The following is a 24,470-nucleotide window of genomic DNA, read 5'->3' as shown; positions in this document are numbered from 1 at the left end:
TGGCACTCTCACTAGATCTTTCTCTAATGTTTATTCAAGGATTTATCTGGTGATATTTTATATTTTACTTATTGTCAACAAATCACATGGAAACACCAAAACCAACAATGGATACTGTAATACTGTAAATCTACTGTTAGTACAATAATACTGTAAATCTACTATAACACTGTGAATCTACTGTTAGTACAATAATACTGTAAATCTACTAAAACACTGTGAATCTACTGTAATACTGTGAATCTACTGTTAGTACAATAATACTGTAAATCTACTGTAATACTGTGAATCTACTGTAACACTGTGAATCTACTGTTAGTACAATAATACTGTAAATCTACTATAACACTGTGAATCTACTGTTAGTACAATAATACTGTAAATCTACTGTAATACTGTGAATCTACTGTTAGTACAATAATACTGTAAATCTACTGTAATACTGTGAATCTACTGTTAGTACAATAATACTGTAAATCTACTGTAATACTGTAAATCTACTGTAACACTGTGAATCTACTGTTAGTACAATAATACTGTAAATCTACTGTTAGTACAATAATACTGTAAATCTACTGTAATACTGTGAATCTACTGTTAGTACAATAATACTGTAAATCTACTGCAATACTGTGAATCTACTGTTAGTACAATAATACTGTAAATCTACTGTTAGTACAATAATACTGTAAATCTACTGTAATACTGTACATCTACTGTAATACTGTAAATCTACTGTAATACTGTAAATCTACTGTTATACTGTAAATCTACTGTTAGTACAATAATACTGTAAATCTACTGTAATACTGTTAATCTACTGTTAGTACAATAATACTGTAAATCTACTGTTAATACTGCAAATCTACTGTTACGGATATGTGCACTAACATATGCTGATCACTCATGATCACATGCTTTCCAACGATGTAAAATACAATGCCAATAAGCATTGTAACAACAGAGAAATAATCCACCAAGCACAAGTTTCCGAACTTTTTTTCCCATTTTATTTTGAATTTGGCATGGCCGTATTTACCTGATAGGTTGCCCTGGTGTCAAAGTTGAGTTATTGGGCCCCCACTAACCCCTGGTTCCTATCACTCTCTGCGTGTACAGTTTTTATATGCTATGCCTGGCCCCAGACTTGCTGTGTGGTAATTTTATTAAAAAAAAACAATATAGGGCGTTTTCATATTTAGTACGATTGATTCATACCATGCCCGAGTACGATTTCCCCCCCACTCCCCACTCCCCCGCCGTTCAGCGTTCACATTAGTAAAGTTGTTCCGTACCCGAATAAACTTGCGTCATCATCCACATGTATTTGTTTATGATGAGACCGGCTGAAACACTTCATTCAAATTCACCAAAACCGTCGTCGTTAGTCTTTCCAACAATCACCAACTCTGGTTTGGTCAAAATAAACTGTTATTTCATAGAGTTTGACGTGAAAATATGCCAGATCTACACTTTGTTTCCCCCTGCTGTCTCTCTCTCTGGGCCATACTGTACATTTGAAGGATAATGTTAATGAAAACTGTTTTATCCAATCGTCCTCCTCCAGAGGACAAAATAAATTCATTAGAATCGCACAAAAATTGCATGACTCAAAACCTTGTCGCTGTTGACGGAACACATTTTTTGTCATGTTTGATTTAAAAGTCTGTGGCATGGTGAGAATTTAAACACCTTTCCAGTTTGACCACTCCTCTGAAGGATATTGTTCTAACCAGCTGGATTGTTTTACAGAGCTCCTGTAGTGCTGATTGTATTGGTTTGATTTTCAAATGAAAATGCATCAGATAGCCTCTGTGATTTGGAGACAGACCATTGAATTAGCTAAATAAAATAACAAACATTGCCCAACCCCATCGCCTATACTACTGTCTATATTTTAAAGACCCTCTGCTTTATGGCGCATATACAGATGATCGGAGGAGACCGACAGCGCTGAAGAAATCCTGCCCTCGCTGACTGCTAACGTTACTTACGTTAAATAGCAGTCCACTTCCGTGTTTCGGTACAGTTGGCTTTCACACCTGATGCGAACCGTACCCGAGTACACATGAGCCGTACTCCAGACCACCTTTTCAAGTGGACTCGAGTATGGATCGACGAACTGTGCCCGTGTACCGGTACGGAGCGTTCACACTAATCAAACGAACTGGACTTTGGGGTCAAGTGTACTCGGATTTGGGCCCTGATGTGAGAGCACCCTTAGTGATAGCATATTCAACACAGAACCACAAAACTGAAAAAGGTCTTGAAACTAGATTTTGACTCAAGTAGCCTCTTCAAGACAGGGCATAAAGTAAATCTTTGCCTGCTTTGCACAGTTGGTAATCCAGCCTTGTTTATTGAAAGATCTAAACTGGGCCTAAAATCGGCCTCTAATGCGTGGTGGGCATAAATATGGTAATCAATAAATTACTTCAACTAGTCATAATCCAATGTCCTTATGCACCAAAAGATTGCTCTTGCTTTTTGTGTGCCATTTCTCATCCTCTTTTCAGTCCACATTGTAGTTTAATAGTCAACACGGTGTATATATACTTTACAAAGAAGGGTCTGTGGATTGTCTCCCAGTGTTATCATCGATCCCATCATTTTAAGTAACGCTGTCATGTCTGGTTCAACTTGCATATTCAGTGTTGCCAGATCTCGTGAGAGAAACAAGCAGCCAGGTCTATAGAAACAAGCACAAAAGAAGCAACTCCCCCATCCCCCCCCCAAAAAAAAGCCCAAATGAGCAACCTTACCTACCTACATCAATATGAGAGAGAGAGAGAGAGGCGGCTACTTGATCACTTCATATATATGTATGAATTTATGTTGGATTGCATGCATTTCATTTCATTTTTGCATCCATTTTTAGCTTGTAACTTTACATTTTTCTTGTCAACTAGGTAACTAATTTTTGCAAATCAGCATCAGCATGATGTGCTCCGATATCACAGTTACAAAAAACGGCAAACTGTCTTTGAATCCTCCCCGACTTGAGATTGAATCTAATCTTGAAGTCCACCCTCTTTTTCCCAGTCTTTATGGTACTTTTTGCCATATTTCGCTCACTTAGTACCTGGCATTGTTAGTGAGAAACACTCTGAGTGGTGGGCGACTACACTTCAGAAACAAGCCCAAAAATAACGCAACCTGCGGCTACCAATATTTGTAAGCCACTTGTCAGGAAAACAAGCCCAACGTCTCCTTATAATAAGCAGACTTAGCAACCCTGAGCATATCTTACAGGGATAGTCATAAAGATGAGCACACTGCAGGTATCTCAGTGAGGGGCGGTGTCCCACTGTGTGTAGGGGATGAAAATGGCCTCCATACATCCTGAGAAGGATCAGTTTCCACTCAGGAATGTCCCCCTACTGAAATTCGACCTGAAACTTTTTGACAATAGGTGAGCAGACAAGGTTTGACTCACACATGCTGGTATGCCAGTCATTTTGCTTTTGATGGATGAGGATGACATTATTCTGTGTTTTTCTTATTTTCAGCAATCTCATGACCCTAATCTGGCTCTCTGCCCAAAACAAATATATGGTTCATGTCAATACTATGACAACTGAGCAAAGTCATGTATAATGTGATTTGATCAAAAGCTCCACAACAGTCACAAAATGAACCTTGAGATTGTTTAATCAACTGTTGTTCCTCAACTCAACCTTAAAGCCAACAGGGACACTATCTCCTTAAAGGTCCCATATTGTAAAAAGTGCTTTATAATAAAGCAGGTTTAAGTGCTGTATAAATACTGTGAGAGTATCGTCACAAATATACAGGTTGCGTCCAAAACTCCACGCTAACATGCTATTTAATACGCTAAAACAGTATGTGAGATATTTTAGTATGTCCGAAACCTTAGTATGAAACCAATAGTACGCGAATGCATACTATTTCTGCTGAAATATTACAGTATGCAACGCTGGACACTACAGCAGCATAAATATCCCACAATGCAATGCGGCAGTAACGACAACGTTCATAACAGACGTTGACAGACAGCTTTGTAACCTCATTAACGCTTCAATTTAACTGTAAGTATTTGGATTTCACCTAATATATATCTTAAGTTAATTCAGACTTTGATTCTCACAAACTGTCGTTTGGGTCACATGAGGTTGGCACGGGTTACCATGGTTACACGTCTCTAACCGGCAAGGAAGTGACCACGTAAATTACTGCTCAGTGTGTTCGAAAAGATACATACTGTTTATTCACACAAGAATGTGTTGAACACTTATTGGGTATGTAGTGCATAGTATGACATTTCAGATGTGAATGATCAGCTTACAGGAAGTAAACATGGACCTAAGCTGTTGCCTAGCAACATAACAATTCCGTTGCAATTCCGCTGAAATGTGCTAAAAAAAGAGTTTCAGACAAAGGGTAAATACCGGCATATTAAGGCAGTAAGTATGATGAAAATAAAATGTGTTTTGAACGTTACAGTAATGTACGTAAACATGTTCTAGTAGAAACATAAAATACAAGTGTGAACCTGTAAATGAACAAAATATGGTACCTTTAATTAAGGTGCTCAGAAAAAAATGGGAATTTTAACATGTATGACAATTTGCTGACAAAGATCATGTGGTATGATTGAAAGCGCCAAATCAGCTGAGATGAGATTGTTTCGTCAGCTACTGTGCCCATGTTCATTGTAATAAAGCAACTTTAACATTTTTTAAAAATATTTTGGGACAATGGATCTCTAGAGGAAAAAGCTCTATCAGGGTTTTGGTTCACAGATACTGCTTGTTAGTATGAGCAATTCATTGTTGGTTTTGGTCTTTTCATGGGAGGTTTCAATACAGGATATCACCAGACATCCATACATCCATTATCTGTAACTGCTTATCCTAGTCAGGGTCTATTGACACATAGACACAGACAACCATTCACGCTCACATTCACACCTATGGGAAAATTAGAATCAACAATTAACCTGACCTGCACGTCTTTGGACTGTGGGAGGAAACCGGAGAACCCGGAGGATATCACCAGACATAACTTTTAATTTGTGTTGCTGCAAATAGAACAGATGTTCCTTCTATGTGCGTTAAAGGACTGACTATATGTCGATGTGTCAAACAGCCCAACTTGTGTATACGGCCGTCCTCTCTAATAACTCACTCATTGACTGTGCAGTGGCTCAAACATCAGGTAGCATGATTGTGTCAGTTTCTATTCAAATCTTGTTTGCCAACAGCCGCCCTCCTCAAAAGATCTTTTGTATGCCTCTTCCTTCTCTTACACAATTCACCCCACCTCACTCTGACCTTTGTGCTTGCTTGATCTCCACCTTTGCTTCATACCTCTCAGTCACAGAAGAAGGCAGAGTGACAAGCTGCCTGAGGTCATGAAAAGGCGTGGGCTTACGTAACGCTTGGTTTCAGCTGAAACCTTTCTACCTGGCAACAGCTCTCACTCAGTTGCTTTGTTCCATATGATGGCAAGATGCCAATATACGTTATGTGATGATGTAGAAAAAACTATTTCAGATAAATTACTGTATATGTCACGGGGGTTATCATGCCATACAAATAATAAAATACAGTCTCAGTTCTCCGATACTGGTGACTGCTTGTATCACTGTGTGCTTAGTCATACTGTGCATCCCCACGGTAACAACCACAGATGCATTAGTTACCATTCCTCACTGACGCCAGTCAAACTAGTAGGAGCTTTAACTTTTAGCCAAACAGGATTAAATCCTTATAAAACAAGTTGCCTCTTTTATTCCCAGACTACAGGCTAATAGGAATGATTATGAAGGAAAAAGTAATTTAAAAAAAGCTGTTGTTCTATTTCCTTATTTACTTTTTGACTCCTTTCCTCTTCACGGTTGACTGCAGGCCTGCTCTTGCACTGACCGACTCCCCAATGGTGAAGCCAGCTGTCTGATGCGGTCTGGTGACTTGTTGGCAGTGAGGAGTCACAAGTGATTTAAAGAAACATTCAAACTGAATCACAGTGTAATCTAGGTCACTTTTACAATTCATTATTTAGAGACTATAATACAGGTAAGAAAGAGTTCACCTTCTTTATCATAATAACTGTGATTCTCACCAGAAGCTATTTACGTTAGAAAGAGACGTAGGCATCCATCATATGATAAACCTTATCTCTGAATGGGAGAGATAGGAGATGACATCATTATCTAGGGTAGGGATGTTTTATATCCCCTTATTTATGTCTTTTTTTTTTTATCTATTCATAATCTGATTGTATAGCTCACTCTCCCACTACTGACAGTAGCTCCTCATTAGAGAGTGTTATTAAGATAGTTATGATATTTGGATGTTGGATGTATTTATCTTTATCGTTATTTATTACTATTATTATTCTTACTAAATTATTTTTTATATAGATACATGGATGTTGTCACTGAAACTGCTATTTATATATTTACTTGACTCTGATGAAGACGCAGATGGCGTTGAAACGTTCATCTCCAATCCAAACATGTTTTGAAAGTTGTGAATTAATGCGTGGCACTTTAGATTCAGGGTTGACTTTTTGTGTTTGTTGTGTTATTATTTGCAAAAGATAAAGCCAATGTTGTATGTTTTCTGAATTTTTTTTCAGTCATTTCACAGCAAATGCATCCGCTCCGGTTGGGACAAGACATACAACTGTTTTCTGTAAAGAGCTGATCAAGAGTTAGATTCAGCATCTGATCATGTGCTGCATCATAAATAAACGGTGCACAAGGACCCTCTTTTACAGCCAGCAGGATACATTACGACAGCTTTTATTGCTCTCAACAGGAAACAACCTTAAGCTTAACATCCTGTTTACGGTCAAACTGCATTTTCTTGCCTTTACAGAGTCACTTAAAGAATCCATACATATTTTATAAGCACCTGCATCAAGGGGAAATATCTAGATGTAATGTAGCTATTCTGAATAAAGTGTCTTTCCAATTTCAATATCTTCAGTGAAAAATGCATTTTGACTTTCGGTCATCTCCCTCAACTGTAAAGTCTATATTTGAATTACCACTTACACTCCATAGGCGAAGAACTAAGACATTTATTTCTGTCATCAGACATGGCGCTCTTAGATGAAGAGTCTCTTGTCCACAGTAGGCCAGATGGCTATAAATAGTAATGGTTAATAGGTTGGGAAATCCCATGGCGTCAGCTCTAGTTTTGAGCAGCTTGTGTGAATATTAGCCAGCTGCGTGGCAGCTTATACAGCTCAGGTTCACATTGTTTCATCTGAGATGTGGAGCAGCCAGAATATTAGGTTTGAAAAACTTCTGCTTGCTCTTCCTGAGGTTTCTTCAATTTTTTCTGTTTTCCCTGTTAAACGTTTTTTTTTGAGGGGGGAGGTTTCCTTATCCGATGAGAGGGTCGCACTGTAAAGGACAAAGGGTGTCGTATCCTGTACAGATTGTAAAGCCCCCTGAGGAAAATTTTTGATTTTGGGATATACAAATAAAATCGACTTGACTTAATGCAGAAACTGATTAGAATATGTAGTTTGGATGAATTCAGTGACAACTGTAGGTGTGATTGCTTGTTTTTCTGGAAACCTCATTGTGTTTATTTAGTAGCTTGTGACTGTCAAATGACTGACTGTGAGAGTCGAAGGTGGTCTCCACTCCGCACTGCACAGTGGTGGGAGGTCGCCTCATGGCAATCAGGCCTCTGTGCTCCAGTTCACAGCCCATCTCTTGGCTCTAATTAGAGGTAATTAAAACACTCTTTCACTCTCTTACTCACACACACACAGACACATACATGCACAGATGCAAGCACACACCAGGATTTCAATAGGATCTAGGCTCTAATTAAATCCAACAGAGAATGTCACTGAATTATCATGTAGGATTCAGACTCTCCTCCTGCATTTCAGTAAAGTCAATGTGCTTTTCCCCCCTCGTAGCTTGTGCAGATTTCAGAGGCGCTGATGTGCTGAGCTTCCTCTCACTTTATCTGTCCTCACACTGGAAATCAGCTTCTGCACATTCGCATCCATTGCTCTTTAAACAGAGGTTATGTGCTAAAGCCTATATGAAAAATGTACTGCATAAACTACTGTGTGTGTGTGTGTGTGTGTGTGTGTGTGTGTGTGTGTATATTAGTTAGCTTGGTATGCAGGTTACATTCTCTTTCTTTGACTGCTTGTATGAATAATACATCACCTGCGCTCACTAAAGTGCACATCGCTGTAGAGATTCACAACACCGAAGTGCATATATATATCCTATCCGTTATATACAGTGTACAGTATTTCCCTCAGGTCTCATTCCGTTAGGTTTGTTAGTTGAGTTAACATGTTGTTTTTTCAGTAGCGTTATGTTTTGTTGACCTCTTTTAGGGGCCCTATAACTCTGTTAATTTAGTTGTCTGCAGTTGTGTGTTTTGTTGAACGTTTTTTGGGGAAAATCAACCCAGCTTTTGAACTTAAAACCAGCGTTTCCTTGTGCCTTGACTGCTTGGACCATGACAACATGTCATTTTGGAAATGTTTGGAAAGAATATTTGTAAAGAGCGAAGACTTTTGCAGATAATAAATGATCCAATGGCTAAATGCATTGCACACATAAGTCAAGACTCCACCTTGCATAAAGATCGGTACGATCATCATGACTCTTATGAAGCTGCTTCTGAGATAATATTTTGAAAAAATCTGATGTGGATATTGTTGAAAGACAATCCTGAATTCTGTGATTTGGAGGAAATGAGACAGGAAACCTTTACTATGGTATATGTTCTGCACAGACTTGTAACCTGTCGTTTATTGAGGAGATGCAAAACCCTTCAGACAGCGTCCTCTGTGGTATTTGTCTCCTTTCCCAACTCCTCTGCTTTCACAACATATGGAGTCTGCTCACCACCAGTTCTCCCTGCCATCTCTCTGACTGCGTTTCTCCTGACTGACTCAGCCTTTCCGTGGACGCTCGACAGTCAAACATGTTCAGACACACATATGCACTGGCTTGTCCCTGGCAGAAAATCATGCTGTTTGTTCAGAGCTGACTCTCCACGTCCTTTTCTTTTAACAAGCGTGACCGAAACATCTAAATTAACGTGGCTCCCTCCCTCCCCCCCCACCCACACACACACATGCAGCACTTCCAGCCTGGAAGCTGCGGCCGCCAAACACCCTTCCACCTCGCTGCTGCAGAGCGGCAGTTGGCTGCAGGAGAGCCCTGAGCGAGGGACACTCTGGCTGGATATTGTGCCTCTCTGTCGAGCTGCTCCATATGAACCAGAAAACATGTCATACTAACTGAAGTGGGGGGTGGGGGGTGGGGCTTGAAAGAAAGTGAAGGACAGATGGAAAATGTAGGATCTAATATGATAAAGGTTGTCATTAAAACAAATGCTTTTGAGTTCCCGCTGCAGTGGATGAAATGTCAGGAAAACAGTAAATTATTGAGGATTTATGTGGTGTAATCATACTGGCTAAGTCAGCTGTGGTGTGATTGGCCTGGTCCAATACAGGTCATTGCTGAATAGAGTGAAGTTACAATTAGATGCTGATGTAGAGGCTGTTTTATCACTGTCTCCATTAATCTTGAAGGTAGACATGCAGGGAAGCCAATCTCCAACTCAGCACTACAGAGAACTATTGTCGAGGTCGACGAAGAGCAGATCAGAACAGAAAAATCAATGAGGCTCCTCCGGAAGCATGATCGCTCTCTAGCAATGTCATTAGCCTTGTGTGCAGCAGCTTTATGTAACATTAATACGTACAGTATGTTTGGTCTTTCATGAAATACAAGTGTTATTGGGGAAAATACCATTATGAAATTAAAAGTCCTATAAAACTATAATGTTATTATGAAAATAAGAAACATTTATGATAATGAACTGAGTTTTAATCATTTCTATTGGGGTTATTGTTAGATTTATTCTCATTTTCACACACTCAAGAAATCATAAACTTGAAAAAGGAGGACAAGAGGGGTTAAAAGAAATGAGTCCATCTCTAGGATATGTAAGCATACACAATATTTTGATTCCAGTTTTCCAAAAAGATGAAAATAGGGCCACACGTCTGTTACGGCAGTACAGGTTTTCAAAGAAAGGAGTTTTGTACATTGGGAAAGACATGAGGACATCCAATATGGTCTCTTCACACTTGTCATACAGTGCCAGATGAGTCATGTGTATTAAAGCTGGGCAGCAGGTTTCTTCAAGCAACTACATACATGTCGAAATCACTTCTGTGAGTAGGCAATAAATTGGGATCACTAACACACTTTAATAGGCTACTCTATCAAAAAGTAAGCACAACTACACGTATATCTTTCTGTAGGCCTATAAGGCAAGAATACTTAATTATACTTTTCTCAAGTATACCTTGATCAAAAGATGAAGTAGAAGTAGACCTATAAGCCAAGTATACTTGGACTTTTCTGTATACTTGTCAGTATGAGTATACTTTTTTTTTTTCTACAGTGAGTGGGGAAGTGGGGAGAGGGGGAAGCATGAAAACAGCATAAAAAAACTTGAAATATCCCACACTGGAAGATGAAAGCTGTTGTGATTCAACCTTGTTGTAGCACAGTTTGGTGATAGTGTGGAGGAGGGAAAAGGTGTTACACAACAAGTGGGCTTCCAATACTCCCACCAAGGGTGCTACAGTACCAGAGATTCAGCCAAATGAAGCAGTGATAGGAGTAGGCTGAAGTGCTCCTATCTCTCTTTCATTTGCCATCTGTCTCTATGGCATTGTTTCATTTTCATTCCCTCCTTTCCCCGCTATATATATTTTTGCTTTGCTTCGCCTTTCTCCATTAACACACATGCAATATCACCACTGGAAAGAACATACTTTTATCTAGTAAGGACTGTTGCTCCTTGCTTTGCAAGGTACACACCCAAATACCATCAGTCACGTTGTCAGGTAGATCAGACATGAGGGCTGACGGACGCCTGTGTCGACCTGCAGAGATGAGACGCAGCCAACTATGCACAGGAATGCAGCCAAGAATGAAGGAAGGAGGCTGTAAAATGAGAGGGAAGGCTCTCTCCCAGGAAGTGCACATGATAAGGACAAGCGTCTCTTGAGGGGAGAGGCGTCGGTGTGCTGGTAGGAGGGCATTTTCTAACAGTGGTAGGAAGCAGAGCCTGTGCATAAAAGCAATTTATGTACACATTTAACATTATATTTAATCCCTTGAGTGATCTGGTTCTGCATTATCTGAGAGTGACTTTAAATAGTGCTAGCGAATATGTGTTTTTATTCTTAAAGGAACAGCGTGTAACATTTTGGGAGATCTATTAGCAGAAATGGAACTATGAACTATGTTTTCATTAGCGTATAATCACCTGAAACTAAGAATTGTTGTGCTTAGCTTAAGAATGAGCCGTTTATCTTCATAGGGAGCCGGTCCTCTTAAAGAGTCCGCCATGTTGCTCCACCATGTTTCTACTGTAGCACAGAACGGACAACCACTCTGGCTCTAGAGAGAGCCTTTTGTGTTTTTACGTTACCTGAAGGCCACCGTAGTTCTCCGAAACGCTTGTGAAACTGCGGTAATGTGAGCCACAGAGTCCAAAACCGTGGTACCGCCAGCCGCTGTCTGACTTCTGTTGCTCCCAAAGTAGTGTTATTATGGTAAGGATGGCCTCTGAGCGAGGCGAACGGCGTTACCACGGATTTGCACTCGGCGACTCACGTTACTGTAGTCCTAGAAAGGAAGGAGTGAGTGGAGGGTTACTCAGTTGGTTGCAATCTGCAACCACACCACTAGATGCTGCCAAATCCTACACACTGTACCTTTAAATGATCATACCAGTGTGAGTGTTTTTAGCACATTTACTACAAATCATCTATATTTTACATTACAATGAACTATTTTGCAAACTCTGCTGCTGTTTTTTAGTGATTTGGATGCATTACGTCTGCTGTTCCAGGCATCCATTATTGATTTCCAATAATTTCTGTACAATATGTAAATGAAAAATATTATTACTATAAAACCAAATAAATGGAGATGCCTGGAATTGTAACGGACATACATAGATCTATCTCCTCCCTTTCAAGACCGCGGTAACGGTGCAAAACCGTGTTAAGGCCATTCACCTCGCTCAGAGGCCATCCTTACCAAATAACACTACTTTTGGAGCAACGAAAGTCAGACGGCGGCTGGTGGTACCACGGTTTTGAACTCAAAGCTCACATTACCGCAGTTTCACAAGTGTGTCAGAGAACTTTCCCGTAACGTAAACACTTGAAAGGCTCTCTCTAGAGTCAGTGTTTGGTTTGTCCGTTCTGGGTTACTGTAGAAACATGGCAGAGCAACATGACAGACTCCGTGAAGAGGACTCGCTCCCTATGTAGATATAAACGGCTCATTTTAAGTTAACAAAAACAAAACGATTCTTAACTTCGGGTGAATATACACTAAAGAAAACATAGTTATGAATATTATATTTGATATTTGCTAATAGATCCCCCGAAATGTTACACACAAACAATTTGCCAAGTTGGTGTTATTAAGGAGGTGTACGTGATTATGTTCAGACAATAAAACTACCCTTTGCGCAACCATGCAGTCTAGCTGTCATATAAGCCTCGCCCTTCCTCCTCTGTGGTTAGGTGAGTTGAAATGGAAAGTTACTAGAGCAGTTTTTTTCGGCCACACCCTCTGGCTTACTAAAAGGTGAGGTGAGTGGCATGCTGTTGTATCTCTCACAGTCATGCCCTGCAACGTGTCCCTTGTCTGGCTGCAGCCCAGATTAGCAGTTTAAGACTAATAAATGCAGGGATTTGCTTGTGACAAACAAAATAGCAACAGTATGACCAAGACATGGGATTAATTGCAAAGTGTAGAAGCCTGTACGGATGTATCTTTTGTTGTTGTTGTGTTGTGTTTTTTGTGTTGGTGTTTTATGAGTCATCAGAGGGCAGGGCTCAACCACTGGGCCGGTAGGCAAATAGACACTGCCCTGACTGTGCTTCAACATGCCCGATGAGAAAGCTCCCGCAGCTAAATCAAAGACAAGTAATGGAGTAATGTGATTTTATAGTTACATTTATGTGCGACTGTGAAACAATAAACTGAAGTCTTAAAAACGATTTATGATTCTTGAAACATTTCAAGTAAGGCAACTTTGACAAAAAAATATGATTACTATAAAACCAAATAAATGGAGATGCCTAATGGACAAACATTAATCTATCTCCTCCCTTTCAAGACTGCGGTAACGGTGCAAAACCATGTTAAGGCTGTTCACCTCGCTCAGAGGCCATCCGTAAAAAACAATACACATGTGATGAAACCGTATAGAAATGATGTTAAAAACACAAGCCCCTACCTCAGGAAACAAGCAAGTATCACACGTCATTCAAAAGTTTCACTGCTGTGGGCACAAAAGACCTTTTAATTGTTCTGTGGAGCACTTTTAGACTGCTAAAAACACCAGAGGATAACCTTCAAACTAGTATGTTTTGAACCTGTGGTTCTTTCCTCCAAACCTGTAATGAATGCTGCCCCATCATAAAAGGCATTGACCACAAAACTGAACATTTTAAAGTGTCCTACTAAACTAGAAGGATTTCTTCACTTTCTTGAGGAAAACGACATTTAAAGACTTTAAAGACAACACCAACAAGGTCAACTTCATATCCTCCTCCAGAAACACTTTCAACCTCGGTGATGACTTGAAAGACTTTGGTATGCAATAAGAAGGGACATGTTGCACAATCCCTTTTCAAAAGGTAAAAAAGAAAAAGAAAAGAAAGAGCAACGCCCTGCTGCAGTGCGGTGTTACCTCTAAAAGGCCTCAGCCAAAGGTCCCCTATCTGTGAGCTACTACATCACACCGCCAGCAGCGCTGAGAGCTTCCGGTCCTCCTGGCCAGAGGGGCTTTTCCAGTGCAGTGGGGCAATTGGCTCCAGACCCAGAGTGATGATGTGATATCAGCTCACTGCACAGAGGTCACAAACTCAATTATTCACAAGCATGCCTCACTTTAGATCAATATATTGAATAATAGGTTTGGAGTATCCAGTGCACCAGTTAAAACAGTATAGAGCATTTGCTGTGCTGTTCTGGGCAGGATGTATCCTCAGGACCGGCCCTAGACTTCTGGGGGCCCTAAGCAGGATGTGGTTTGGGGGGCCCACCCTCATTGTAATTTGTTGACACTTCCCTTATGAAAAAAGAAGTATATTCAAGTGTGCTATTAGTATACTTCTTTAAACTTAAAATAAGAGAGTATGCTTTCAGTTTACTTATTATTTGCTTATCAGAGGTACACTAAAATTATACTTCAGTATACTTGACTTATACCGACAAGTATACAGAAAAGTCTAAGTGTACTTGGCAAGTATACAGAAAAGTCCAAGTGTACTTGGATTATACTGAAACTTTACAGAAAATTAGATTTGGCTAAGTACTATAAGTTCACTTAAAGACTTACAAGTATATTTGCAATAAAACTATTAAACTAGTAGTTTACGGAGAGCATACTTTAGTGTACTTTCACAAACTAAAAAGTGTGCTATAAGTATATATTAAACTAACAGTATACATATAAGTTTACTTGTAGTATAGTCCATATTATAGTTCCAGTAGAAAATACAACTTGGATGAAAACTAGTTGTATACTAAAAGTTTACTACTCTTATATTTAAAGTATACTTAAAGGTATACTTTTATAAGCTAAAAAATGTGCCAATTTAGTCCCAAGAAGTAGTACACTTACAAGTATACTACTACTAGTACATTGATATTAGTATACTTATTTCTTTAAGTATACTTTGGATTATACTTGAACTATACTTCAGTTTACTTCATAAAATAAACTTGAAGTATACTTCTTTTTTGTAAGGGCATGGCACTGAACCAACTTAAGCATTGTAAATATTAGTTTAAGCACACATAATGTAAAAAGAAAATCAGGCACATTCACACATACGCCCACAATGTCCTGCAGCTGTTAGTCAAGTCAAGGCTTAGAGAGTTTCATAATAGAGTGAATGAGTATTAAAACCTGGAAATAAGTTTGCATTTTGGCACTTCCAGTTCCCTTGTCTGGAAGTCAGTGGGTTTGAAGGGGTTTTTAGTTAGATGCTTGAAATAAGGTCTGTGGTTAACACAAGCTTAAGAAACGTTTTGTATACGTCAGTAAATATCCCATTCGTGAATTTTGAAGCTTTTATATGTCTTTAAAAAGGCGGTTGCTAACAAGTGGCTAAATGAGACTACTAAACGTCACTACTCGACTCATCCGCCTTTACAGCCTCGTTGTGTATACTCACGCTGATGCCACTGTGGTGTAGTTCATTTATAGCCTAACGTTAGCTTTTTACTTCTGGCGATTGCATTTACACTTCAAATATCATAAAAGTGGTGTTCATTTGTGGAGATTATTTTACAGAATAAAACGTGTAAGTATCATAAACGTGTGTTCGCCACAGAGTTTATTTCCTGCAATAATCCAAAACTCAATGGAAAAATCCCATTGGCTTTTTGTCGAGGGAACCAGGGCGATTCTAACTTCCTGGTTGGCCTACAAAAAACACATCATCCCTGGAGCACTCTATAGAGAAAACAAAATATTGTAACCTGTTTTCGGGAATGTGCATATAATCTACATGTACCGAGCTGCAGCAAACCTAGTAAGCTGATCAACCCAACATTCACACAGTGCTCCTGTAACCACGGCATGATTAACATGGACCACATGAAATGGTTTGGGGGGGTTGGTGTTAATTATTAAGTGGCTGATTCAAGAGCTTTGCAGGCAAACAGCAGCAGAAAGGTCACCAGGAAAACAGCTAGGGCACCGAGCTCATTTCTAATGATTCAAAAGCATCCGTGCTGCTATCATTTGCAGCTAATATTTTTGAGATGGTTTCTCACACACACACCCACACACTCACAAAACCACTCGCTTACATGCACATGCTCGCCCACCCTTGTTCTGCAGTAGATTACAGCTCGCGGGTCGTATAAAGCAGAACAGGCCATCGTGAGTTTTCATCCCCTCCTCCCTCCCTCTCCTGATTATTCTAACTGACAGTGCACTCTGTCTTTTCTGGGTTGCCTCTGCATGCCTCTGGGGCACAGATTGGCACAGAGATAAACTTAGCAACAGCTAGCCGGGTCAGACTGCAGCCCTAATAGAGATATATATAGAGAATGAGGAAGAGGAATTGGAAGAGGAAGAGTGACTGGGGGATGCAGTTTATAGCAGAATGTATGAGACACACAGCAGGTAAAACAGGTCAGCTTTAACACGGAAATGACAGAAAAGACGGTTAATTCTGTTGGCTTATTTTACTGAAAATAATGATGACGAAAAAGTAAAAGAGAAGAGATTAACAAGTATATGTCACACTTGAGTATGTACTGTACACATATCATTACTAGTTTTTCGCTTTCTTGCCGAAAGTCAGATGAGAAGAGCAGCCTAAGCTTAGTTTAGCACAAACACTGAAAGTAGGGGGAAACAGCTAGCCTGGCTCTGTCCAAAGTCCACTTAGTCTAAAGCTCATAAATTAACGTTTTTTATCTTGCTTGTTTATATCGTACAAAAACCAAAGTGTAAAAACAACACTTGGAAATAGTCAGGTACGTAACCAGCTGTAAACCATAACATATTGTTTTTACATTTCAGTTTTTGTTCAAATTAAACAGAGTGAGCTTTAGAGGTGCAGTTAGGTGGATTTTGTCACCTTTAAACAGAACCAGTCATTTTGACATGTCATTGCAGGGTAAACGGTTAATACAGGTGTAATTAATAACATTAATTATGGCCCTGTTCCATTTAGGTGGGCTTGCGCCCTGGTATTGTGCATACTGGCTCAATGGCTGTGACACTAAGTAGAAGGGAATAGTATCTTCCTTCAATGGTGATGTATGTTTGATGTTCTTTGTTTGACAGGTATTTTTCTTCTCTTCTCTTCCTGTTTTTTTTTTTTTCATGGTGCAATGGATATGTGATGATGTCACTTCCTCAACCAATCACATGATTTGGTGGTGTTTAAAAGAACACACACCACCATTTTATCACCTTAATGTCCTGATGAAGGTCCTTGTCGACCGAAACGTTGACTAATAAAGCAGAGAAAAGTGTGTGCGGGAGAAAGTAATTTTTTTGAAAAACTAAATAGAAGGGAACCATAATTCATTTTATCGATTACACCTGTGTTCAGGGCTGGCTTAAGTCATAGGCCATATAGGCGGTTGCCTGTAGGACACTGCCTTCTGGGGGACACAGGTCGCCCTCTAAAAAAAATAAATAATAAAATATATTTTTTAAGAATATGGCCGCCCTTCCTCATTTTCTGCATTGAGGTAACAAATGAAAAAATAAATTAAGAAAGAAAGAAACACACATTTCACCCCTGTAACTCTCTTTCTCACACTTTTTACATCTGCCCGGTCGCACTTATTTGTTAATAAAAGTGTAAATTATAGTGAATCTAACTAAACACAACAATATCGGGGACCAATTGCTTTATTTTTTTATGATAAATACAGTTATTTATGAAAATAAAAATCATAATTTATGCCTTAAACACAGAACTAGTGTTAGGGTTCAAACCCTAACCCTAGAGCGGCGCCACTGCCATTCAAATTTCTCTGAGGGCACCAAATGGGCTAGAGGCGGCCCTGCCTGTGTTTACTGTAACATGTCACAATGGCTGCTGTGAAAAGAGCCTATTTAGCGTATAAACATGAGGACAGTATCTATCTTCTCCAGGGGCGTTTCAAACGGGGTATCCCCCTGAAATATGATTGTCCCTCCCAATGGCATTGGGCTACAACACCAGGGCAATTCTAGGTGTTTCTACACCACCATTAGGGCACAAGGAAATGCACAAGAGCCTTTCTAAGACAATTTTCAAAGCAGTATTTATTTCTGATGACACCTCATTTAAAAAATCCTGGAATCGCCCCCTGATCTTCAAACTCTCAGCAAGAATGCAAATAAGCATATTCCCCAAAATGTCGAACTATTTCTTTGGGCTTTTGCATGTATGTGTGTATTTGTACGGGGGTGTATTTGAATGCCACACAGGCCTCCATCATACTAAGGCCCTTCACCTCAAGTGTTTGCTCTAGATACCATTGAGCTGCTGACATTTCCTCTACAACATTGCACTTCCATTAGAGATGATATCTTTGCCTGCGCTGTATCACGAGCCCCTTTATCTCTATGTCTATGCTTTTATTTCCATCATTCTATCAATTGATCTGCTCTCTCTCTCTCCTCTCATGTTACAGATTCCCACTCTCTTACCTCCTGCTGCTGTCTTGTCACCATAGCAATGTGAGCCGCCTGCCCACGCTTTCCATTGTCATTTAAAAACAATGGCTTTGCAGAAGAGAATTGAAAACAGAGAAGATATCCTGTAAGTATACGTTCAAACACCACTGTGTTCAGATAAAACAATGATGAATTAGTGGCTGAAGTGGGCTAAAATGTTCTCATCATTCGCTATTTCTATTGATTTAATATGCTACATGCTATATTAGGAACAGGCATGGAGCCAGAACCGGTACAAATATCCTGTGGCTATAAACACACAAAGGATATCCCTGGAGGAAGCACTGCCACACTGCCTTCCCGACACATATGCTTCAACAGGAAGTGATTTATGACCCAGATATGGAAAATCTGATAAGATGTTTGGTGCTTTGTTACTGTATGTGCTGCATCAGACTACATCTTTAGATATTTTAATAATTCTTATTTTTAAAAACATATATACAGCACTGCAGTGTATGACAGGCGTAGCAGTAGGCTTTAGGCTTTTGTCTGCACCGAACTGATTATGCAACACTATCAGCGTCACGCAGATGGAGATCTGCATGGTCTTCAGCTTTTACTCTTGTTATCAATTATTTTCTTCCACAGGCGCAAAACTGTCGACACGACGGCTTTGTTTCACTGAGGTGATCTGGCTAAAAGGCTGAGAAGCACAGACGGCAGAGGAGAGAGAGACGGAGGGAGGCTTCAATCTGTGTTCAGGCCTCAGGTCACGTTCTGCTCTGATGACGAGCACTCTGCTCTCCTTTCTATTTATTCCTCCTCTTCTCCTCCTCCTCCTCCTCCGCTCCTCCTCCTCTCCTCCTCCTCTCCTCACCCAAGGTGACCCTGCTCTGTGATGATGCAGCAGAGAGCTTTGGAAATAGGTCTAATTTGCACCAAATTCCTCTCCTCTGTCAAATGTTGTGTCCTCTTCTGCTGTCCACTATATCTTTTTACTCTGTAGCCTACATACTAAACATCATTATTATAATATTTATTATTATAATGTATTTAAAAAACATTTATGCAGGAATCAAGTCACATTTACATTTTTTATCCCATTTTTCTAATCTTTTTTTTTTCCTGAAAATATCCCCCTAAAAATAGATACTTTTGTTGAAACTGTTTTAGATTACACAGAGAGGTGTTTTTAATATTTTGTTCACTACATTTTAATTTAAATATTTAAAATTGTATTTATATGCATAATTAATTGTGATATATTTTTTTATATTTTTAATTTTAATATTTTGTTTGTTAATATTTTGTTCAGTACATTTTAATTTAAATATTTTAATTTTATTTATATGTATAATTAATTTTGATACTTTTTAAATATTTAAATATTTTTAATTTGAATATTTTGTTTGTTAATATTTTGTTCAGTACATTTACAGCACCTCAACCTGCATCCTCTACACCAGTGATACCAGCCATTCTTATTACCAGTGCGTCAAATACCGGTGCTTTGTCACAGTCGATACCCACAAGGTACCCTTTCGTGGCGTTAGGAGACGCACCAGGCTTTTCCATTAACTATGATGTAAACCAATCCGCGGCAACAGTAAACACACAGGTAAAGTGCTGTGGAGACATAGTTTAAAGAGCGAAACGACACACACTGTGCGGGCGGGAGGAGGAGGTGGATGGGCCCACCAAACACAAGGCTTTCATCCAGGAGACCGCTGTTTGTGTCCTCTGCGTTAGTTTCACTTCACCATCTACTGTTTGTTCGTGTACCGTGCTCACAACGTCAGGTCACATTTGCAGTGTAAAAAACGTAGATATTTTAAGCCCAACCATGTTGTTTTTTCCCCAAACCTAACTATAGTGGTTTTGTTGCGTAAACCTAAGCAAGTGTTTTTGTTTAATTCACAACATTAAGTACGCGTTTACTGCGACCGAAAAGTGACGACGAGAGGTCTGACAAAGCGTCACTATGGGACGAGTTGGGACAGTGGTTATATGTCAAATAGGCCTAGTGTCAAGATAATTCAGTTAATAAGTCAGTTAATTTTACTTCAAGTTTATTTTATGAAGTAAACTTAAGTATAGTTCAAGTATAATCCCATGTATACTTTATGTAATAAGTATACCAATATCAATGTACTAGTAGTATACTTGTAAGTGTAATACTTGAATACTTCTTGGGACTAAATTGGCCCACTTTTTAGTTTATAAAAGTATACACTTAAGTATACTTTAAATGTAAGAGTCGTAAACTTTGAGTACACAACTAGTTTTCATCCAAGTTGTATTTTGTACTGCAACTAAGTGAACTTGGACGTATACTGTTAGTTTACTAGTTATATACTTGTAGCCCACTTTTTAGTTTATGAAAGTACACTTTAAAGTATACTCTCCATAAATTGCTAGTTTTTACTGCAAATATACTTTTAGTTTTCTTTAAGTGAACTTATAGTACTAAGCCAAATATACTTTTCTGTAAACTTTTCAGTATAAGCCAAGTATACTTGGACTTTTCTACTTGCCAAGAACATTTAGACTTTTCTGTGTACTTGTTGGTATAAGCCAAGTATACTTAAGTATAATTTTGTTAAGTGTATCTCTAATAAGCACATAACAAGTAAACTGAAAGCATACTCTCTTATTTTAAGTTTAAAAGAAGTATACTAATAGCACACTTGAATAATCTTCTTTTTGGAAAGGGATGCTCTACACTAACTAGTTGAATCAACACTTAGGAAATTGAACATTATATGAAGGTAGGATTTATTGCAGGGCTTTTGTGTACCTAATAAACTGGTAACTGAGTGTTACTGTGGAGTGAGTGTAGTAGCTGCATCCTCTCTTGATTTATCTCTACAAACCTGCCTCTCTCTCTCTCTCTCTTTTTCTCTCTCCCACTCCACGACTTTGACTGTTGCCATGGAGACCGAGTGCAGTAAAAAACAGATTGACATGCTCGCTGGCATCCCTGTGTGATCTCCTGGCAGTGAGGTCATGTGGTGCATACAACACACAGAGAGAGGCAGATGAAGAGAGTCAAACGCAGACGGAGACAGACAGGATTTGGGGGGGCAGACGGAGGGAGGATGCCAACAGAGTGTGTCACCCAGCCGAATGGTCAGTAATCTGGCCGACACCTGGTACTACACGCACACACAAAGGAAGAATGACAGAATAAAGGCTGAGTCTGTGTCAGCACGGTGGCTTCTGGTGTTAACAGTGAGTCTTGATGTGACTGTTTACATTCCACAATGACAGCTGTCCCAGGGCGTTAACTGGGCTGATAACTGGGCCGCAGGGTGCACCAGTAGACACAGTGACAGAAACCAGACAGAAACCCAGATAGGAGGGTACCCTTATGGAAAAGTAGTATACTTCAAATTAGTATTATGAAGTTAAACTTACTGTATACTGTACTGTATGTTTGTTTTGTGTATTGTACGCCTTTCTGTGGAACCAATTGCCCTCTGAGGACAAAAATAAAGTTGAGATTGAGATTAATTGATAAACAGCCAACTCAGATTACCAAAACATCAGAAATAAATAACCATAGATGGATAAAAACAACATAAAACTATACATTGCATATTGAAATTGTTAAAAGAACCATTCAAATAACAGCTTAAAGACAAACGTCCCTTATGAAAAAGTACTTCAAGTTATTATGAAGGAAACTTAAGTAAAGCACGTATATTTCCCACTTTATATAGTAAGTAACACTATATATCACTGTACTAGTAGTATACTTGTAAGTGTACTACTTCAATACTTCTTGGGACTAAATTGGCCCACTTATTAGTTTATAAAATGTATTTTTAAGTTTACTTTAAGTGTAAGAATGGTAATCTTTGAGTGCACAACTAGTTTACATCTAAATTCTATTTTGTAAAGCATGATATACTATGAAGTAAACTATACCACAAGTGTTTGGTATATGTGTAACCCATGTTTTAGTTTATGAAAGTACACTTTAAAGTATACTCTCAGTAAACTACTAGTTTAATAGATTTTACTGCAGGTATACTTGTACATTTTCTTTAACTAAGAGTACTTAGCCAATGATTTATGTATTACATAAAGAGACTTGCTCCTTTTGCTGTTTGACTTGATTTTTTGTGATGAAAATTAGTGAAAATTAGTTTTTCTTGCATGCCTTCAACTCTCACACACTTTAATAGGCTACTCTATCAAAAAGTAAGCATAAGCCAAGTATGCTTGCAATAATATACAGTAATATACATTTTCAAACATGTACAAAAGGGAAAACAGGCACTTACGTGTAGAGGAAAAGGAGTTTGCTCATGAAACAATTAAAAAACATCCAGTTTTAACCTTGGCAAGTCTTTATCAGGGTTGAAATCAGCAGGTCACAGGTGTGTCCTGATTGGATGATTGGGACAACCGGTGGGAGATAATGAATGTCAATTAGGAAGCACTTTTCCAAAATTCACAAACAAACAAAAAAAAAACACAAATGTTTTTTTTTGTGGAGTGTTTTTCTCATGTTCTGGACTTGGAATAATAGAAATAGATTTTAAAGTTTAGTAGATACAAGTAGTAGGTAGATAGTGAGATGGCAGGCAACACAGATGGAATTATATGGTATGAGTCTTAGCCACTGGGCTACCGGGACGCCCTAATAAAACTTAACTGTAGATGATCCACCTTGTCTCTTGGGTCTCACAGTCTTTCTTAGTTCAGTTGTCATGGAGATTGTCCACGTTGTCCATGACAACTGCGTCCACAGAGGAAGACCCTGAATGAGAAGCTCCAGAAAAAGCTAGTGGACCAGAGTTTTCTGTTAAACACAACTGGATACAGAAGGAGAAAAAGACACGAGAAAGTGGGTATTGTTAAGTTATTATTATTATAATTTGGTTATTTATTAAGCCTATTATGAGAAGTTTGTTTATTGGTTGAATTTGTTTATTTAACAGTGATGATACAAATAAACATTGTTACATGGAAAATACAAACGCAACAGATATTAATGCATCATTTAGAGCTGCAATGATTAATCAACTATTAAATTAATCGCCTACTATTTTGATAATCGGTTTGAGTAAGAAAAAAAAAAGTAAAAATTCTCTGATTTCAGCTTCTGAAATGTGAATATTTTCTGGTTTCTTTACTCCTCTATGACAGTAAACTGAATATCTTTGAGTTGTGGACAAAACAAGACATTAGAGGACGTCATCTTGGGCTTTGGTCGACATTTTTCACCATATTCTGACATTTTATAGACCAAACAACTAATCGATTAATCAAGAAGATAATAAATTAACAATGAAAATAACCATTAGTTGCCACCATATCATTTTCACATCTTTCTTTCTTGCTGTTAAAGCCATTGCTTTTCTTGAACACTTGTCACTCTGATTGTGTTTATAGTACATCCGTGTGTGCTGTGAGAACAGGAGAAACCAGAGGAGATGTTATTCTTGGACTCGACTTGTTGTGTGTACAGTAAAGTCCATCACATCAACACCCTGCATCGCCGTCGTCATGGTGATGAATGCAGCCTCTTTTCCTCTACAGTGGGTGGGATAGTCCCCTTTTTTTTCCCCACTGCGTGATTCTTATGAGTACATTTTTGAGCAGGCTGCGGTTTCCATGGTTACCAGCGGCACGCCAACGTTTTTACAAGTGCAGGGAATTGGGAGGGAGGGTTAGGTGCATGGGAGCATCTGTGTGGTGAGGAGGAGGAGGAGGAGAAGGAGGAAGAGGAGTGGGAGGGATGATGTGGTAGCTGCACTTCCCGTCTTGATATCCTGTTTCCTGTTTCCTCTCCTGTATGGAGTGGAGTATCTGTCCATCCTCCATCATATATATGTCATACTACATGTTTGGATACATGCAGCACACACAGGGTGCGTTTCCCCTTAAATAGATGCTTAATTGTGGCAGAAATCATTTTCAAAATATCCGAACGAGGATTCAGGATACAGACCCCTGGGTTATTTAGGCAGCTCCTTCGCCCTCCTGTTCAATCTGTGAGAATACATTCTGTTTTTGTTTTTTCCTTTGAGCAGGACACGACCGAATCAATACCAAACCCCCCCTCCTCCTCGCACTCATCAGGATGAAAGAAAGAGGAAAAGGAGGGGAGAAGAAGATGAGAGAGGAAGAGGGGGTTAGAGAGAGAAGCAGCCAGCAAGAGAGCACAACTCAACAGGGGAATGAAAATGGTGAAATATTCATGAGAGAGAGAGAGAGGGAGACAGGAGAGCAGAAAGGAAAGAGACAAAGAGT

General features: G+C 39.1%; 1 long non-coding RNA gene across 1 annotated transcript; it reads right to left on the bottom strand.

Annotated features, from left to right (window-relative positions):
- Window positions 1-1,368: 1,368 nt before the first annotated feature.
- Window positions 1,369-22,974, bottom strand: LOC119504343. Its single transcript, XR_005210544.1, has 3 exons — window positions 22,964-22,974; window positions 5,419-5,426; window positions 1,369-1,499 (listed from the first exon to the last, which is right to left on the bottom strand). It is a non-coding gene; the product is annotated as an uncharacterized LOC119504343 (long non-coding RNA).
- Window positions 22,975-24,470: the final 1,496 nt, after the last annotated feature.

The sequence above is a fragment of the Sebastes umbrosus genome, chromosome 16, assembly GCF_015220745.1.
Source record: "Sebastes umbrosus isolate fSebUmb1 chromosome 16, fSebUmb1.pri, whole genome shotgun sequence".
Lineage (NCBI taxonomy): Eukaryota > Metazoa > Chordata > Actinopteri > Perciformes > Sebastidae > Sebastes > Sebastes umbrosus.
The sequence above is the reverse complement of the archived record's forward strand: the minus strand, read 5'-3'. Positions and strand labels throughout refer to the sequence as shown.